This window comes from Haliaeetus leucocephalus, unplaced genomic scaffold (assembly GCF_000737465.1).
Source record: "Haliaeetus leucocephalus isolate CR32 unplaced genomic scaffold, Haliaeetus_leucocephalus-4.0 Scaffold668, whole genome shotgun sequence".
In the NCBI taxonomy this organism is placed as follows: domain Eukaryota; kingdom Metazoa; phylum Chordata; class Aves; order Accipitriformes; family Accipitridae; genus Haliaeetus; species Haliaeetus leucocephalus.
In genome coordinates this window covers 2,710,271-2,715,281 of record NW_010973104.1, presented here as the reverse complement: position 1 = coordinate 2,715,281, position 5,011 = coordinate 2,710,271, and positions in this window count along the sequence as shown.

Here is a 5,011-nt window from a genome sequence, read left to right as displayed (position 1 = left end):
CGACGTACTCTTGGAAAGTATTTTATTAGCACGTTGTCTTTTTTCCACCAGATACCAGGAAGAAACCTGCACTGAGCATTTCTGCCTTTTCTGTGTTATTGATAAATCTCCCATTTCTGTGTAGTATCGGCCCCCTGCTAATGCAAGGCTCCTTTTCTTGAAAATCTTGGAAAATATCCTTCTGTCTTTAATTTCCCCAGCTTCTGAAGTCTATTAATTACTACCAGTTTCCCTTTTCTTCTTTTTGTGTGTTTATATTTTATGTGTTAGTCTTGGCGGCTCTTTCACTTCCTTTCCAAGCCGTGTTGTTTTTTTTAACAAAAATTTCTGTCTGCGTTGCTGCTTTTTGGGTAAAATATTCTTAAAGGCTTCTCCCTTTTCAACACATTTTTCATTTAAAGTCTTCCTCCAAATTGATCTGACTTGTAATTATTTTCTGCTTTGTGAAACAGGACCTTTTAAAGTGGCAAGTATATATATATATCTATTACTGCTTTGAGCTTTACTTCGTTTGCACATAACAAATGTAATCAAGCCGTGATCGCTTGTGCCTAATACAGTGAGAAATTCATCTTCACCTGCCAGTGTGAGGTCAAAGGTGGAATTCCCTTGTGTTGGAGGCAATATTTTTTTGCATTAGGAAATTATCTTTTTTTCCCCCGGAAATTCTAAGGATATTTTAATACTAGCAGCTCGAGACCTCCAGCATCCACCGCTCAGTTTTTTATTAGATATGATGGACATGGCTGCTTAAAGAGGCAGATTGTGTCGAGTCCCTGCTGCAGCGTGGCGGTCTGCTGCAGACCCTTCTTGCTTCATACTTTATTTCCCGGGATATTGATCCAGAAACACTCTGGATCATTTATTTCCTTGTTGCTAATGACTTGGAACCAGCCTGAGACTGCCGGTGCTCGGGAGAAGGAGATACCTGCTCCCAAACCAGTCCCAGCGGGATGTGGAGCAGGACCGGTGGATCAAGACCTCCAAGCACAAATGGAAATCAAATGGAGAAGGTGGTTATAACGCAGGGCTGCAATACTCTGGCCAGAAAAATCTCCCTGCCACCCTGCGGCATTAGTAGCGGGGTTGTGGTGTGCATTCAGCAATTCCACCTTGTGCCGGTGGTTTTTGCTGCTGCAGTTAATCTCTTTGCATCCTGTGATTTCCCAATTGTATTTTTTGGGGGGGGCGAGTGCGCAGCGATGCCCTCGTTCCTCCTCTGTTACGTTACCAGACTGATGTGCCGCTGGCTTGGCTGCCCAGAGTACCCCCCAGGAGCTTTTCCCTTTGAGATGGAGGTCAGCTGAACTCTACAGCTCCACCACGGTTGGCCTCACCCTGGGAAAACACAAACCTCCCTACACCGCTTAAACAACCTGCTATTTAATTCCACATTTAGCTGCCTTTTTCCTTTCTTTCCCTGTGAAACAGGGGTGATTTTTTTTTAAGATCACTTTGATGTGCTTCCCCTTCAGCATCATTTATTTGGGCATCCCCAGGAGCTGCCTGCAATTTGTGAGGTCCTGCGAAGCCCTGCTGCTAGTGCCAAAAAAAACATCTTCCCCCATGGATGGTGGCCACTGAGTTGATTAGCCTTCGAATTGCACCTCACGGCCAGGCTTGGGGAGGCCAGCACACCATCTCTCCTCCTCCTCTCCCCATCCTCCGTTGTGCTTTGCAGGATCAAATTCCCTGAAAAAGCTGCCCGCCTTCCTGGGCTGCTGGAGATGTTTTTCTGGGCAGCTGGACTTTTAGAGATACATCCCACAGTTCTCATGCTGAGGATGCAGTAGCAGCATGGACTCCTCCAGCTAATCCTCTCTCTCCCTTTGCTCTGTGGCAGGTTTTTTTCTTTCTTAACCGTAGCCAAACTTCCCAGCAGGTCTTCTGCGAAGGCTGGGTCTCCCCGATACCCTTGTTTTTCTGAACCATGTTGTACATCAAAACCCGTTGCCTGCATCCCCATCCCTCCCTGAGCTGCTGTTGGGCTTTCTTTGCAGGGCCAGGTGGGTTTCTGCATAGAAGGGCAGGATGGGATCCGCTGGAGATCTGTGCCTTTCCACCAGTGTTTTTGTCTGCAAGGCACACCAGAAATAGGCAGGTCCTCATTTTATTCTCTATATTTTGCATCGCTCCCGCTGCCCAATGCTATTTTGCTTTCCCCCATCCGGGCTCAGATACTTATCATAAGTTGATTTGCTTTTTTTTGGTATTTTTTTCATCATTATTCTTTTATCCCAAATGTCATCTCACTCCCCTCATCCACACATGCACCAGGTTATTAAAAAAAACCTTGACAGCCCTATCTAACACCATCTGTACCTTTCGGGGAAATGCCTCCGGAGTTAGTCAAATGTACTGGAGAAATCCTACCGCGCTTTAAGGGCAGCCCAGCTCCAGCCTCGGCATGGCAGCATCTGCGGAGGTCAACCTGGTGCTCGCCGGTGGCAAGAGCATCTTCCAGAGAGAAAAGCCCACTGGTATTCAGGGCTGGTGTGAAATCTAATCTGGAATTTCCTCTCCCTCAGCCTCCTGCACATCAGCAGCACCGAGGAAATATGAACTGGTCTGGAAAGGACTCCCTAAGGCAGTAAGGACTGCAGATGATTGGGGTGTGAGTTTTTATTTTAAACTAAATCCTGGCCTTTGGATAAAGTCTGTGAAAACCAGATTTATTTGGGGATAGGCTCAGGGACAGCAGCGTGGCTGTGTCGTGGTCGGCCACCATGCCACGATCGCCCTGGTATCTGTAATCGTCCATCCAGCCCCTTCATCTGGTATTCCCACAGTCTTCTTTATTTGGCTGCCAGCATGGGTTTTGGCAATTTTCGGAGCCTCCTGAAGCCCATCTTAAACCCTTTAATAACTAAGATGGCTCTTCCCGACCAAACCCTCCACTCCAGCCACAGGACAGCAAGACAGGCTACGGGCACACCGCAAAGCCTAAATCAGGTTATGAACAGACGATGTAACACGTGGCTGCATTTTTAGTGTAGAAACTGTCCACTCATCAGACACAAAGGTGCTGTGCCCAAAATAATACTCATTTTAAAACCACGCACCATCCTGCTAGCCCTGCACTTGTCACTAGTAAATCTCATTCTTCTCTCTGCTTCCTCAGCAGATTGTTATTAGCGATTTCTTTTTCATCAGGTACCATTAAACATGCTGTTATTTTAAACACCTATTTTATTAGGAGCAGCATCCCGCGTCGGTCGGACGTGTATCGCACCTTGGCGCATGCACAGGCATTAGCCTCTGGTCTCTACACCCCATTGAACTCCACAGAAGGAATAGCTGGCCATTAATTAAGATGCCAATTAACATGTAAAACTACTGAGAAAACAACAGAAGGGGGCTGGAATTTCTTTTTTTCACTGCCAAAATTTTTATATGCGTTTAAGCAACTTTAGTTGCAGTGTTTTTCTTGGAAAGTTTGGGGGTTTCCACTCAAAGTCTCTCTCCATGAAAAAAAAGGGAGTTTACACTTGCCAAAAATTGAAGTCCCTGAAGCATGGGATTTTTAGGAAAAAACCCAAAACTCCCCAAGGTGTAATGAGTACAGTTCTTGCATTCACGAAAGGACTCGGTGTAGTTTGGAAAGATATTTTCAACTGAAAAAAATGCTTCAGTGGGAAAATTTCCAGCCACTCTGGTTGCATCTCTTCCCTCCAGCTCTGAGAGAGAGGAAGGTTTTCTTCTAGATGAGGGTGGTGATGTGTTTCAATGGATGGACAAGAAAATGCATTGCTATAGAAAAAACCTGAGTGGGAAGACGCAGTCTGAAACTTCCTACTAGGTGGGCAACCGAGGCAGGTACTGAGCATAACCGTCCCTTCCAGTGGGGACCCACGTGCCTAAATCCCGTGGGTTTCCATCGCCAGGGTTTATACAGCTCATTTTTTTTTCCTCGGAATCCTGGCCGAGCCGGGTCTCGAATCCGAGCCGATAGTCTTGGCTCAAAACTAGCACTCCAGTAACGCCGGTGGCGATGGCAGGATGCAAATACGAGCCGGTGCGCCTGGCAGTCCTGCTGGAGATTTTCTGGAAGAACTGTGTTTTCATACATTCCCCAGATCTTGCTTTATAGGCACTTGTGAGCATCTTTTTAATTTTTCTTAAACAGAGCTCCCCCTTTAATACTTGTGTATTAATACACTCGTGTATGAATACAAATATACATATATGCGTGCACACAGACCCACACAGACACCCTGATGCCGCAAATATTTGGCACGCTTAGAAACAAGGGGGTGGGTCGCAGGACCAGGACCCGGCGCACTCCAAAGGCACGAAGCGAGCTGTCGCCAGTGCCTGGGGAAGATTTCACATCTTCAGCAATCCCAGGGAAAAAAAAAAAAATTATCATCTGCAGACAGGACTGGTGAGGGCCTCCTTGCTCTTTTGCCCCTTCCCAACGGGTAGGAAGGAGCCCGATGAGATGCTCTGTGTTGAAGGGAGGGGACTGAGGTGCGCAGCAGCCCAGCCGGGAGGGGATACAGCCCGGACCGCTGCCATAAACCCTGAACGACAGCACGGCCTTTTCATGAATAAATAATTTGTGTTGCAGTTGCAGTGTGCTGGACCAAAGTCTGCCCGGAGACTTGGCGTTGGCAGCGCTCAACGAGGCGTTTGGCCCATTCCCATTGTGTGTCCCCCCATAACCCACCCACCTGAAAATGGGGTGTCTGTCCCCCCCGGGGTCTGGCAGGGGCCGGTTGCCCCTCGTCGCATCGAAGAAGCAGCGGGAGCGGGGAAGGGGAGAGCTGAAGGGATAAATAAAAATCGGGGAGCATCCCGGAGCTGCGGCGAAGGAGTGGGGGGTCTGCGGCCCTGCTGGGGGGGGCTGGGGGGGGGGAGGCGACGCAGTTCCTGTCTCTTTAAATCCTCCCTGAGCCAGGAGCCGGGAGATGAGGCAGAGCAGAAAGCTCAGGATCCTTGCTCATTAATAAGCAGGATTTATCCCCGTAGGGAGCCGGGAAGGAGGGGGGAGGCCGTGGGGAGAGCGGGG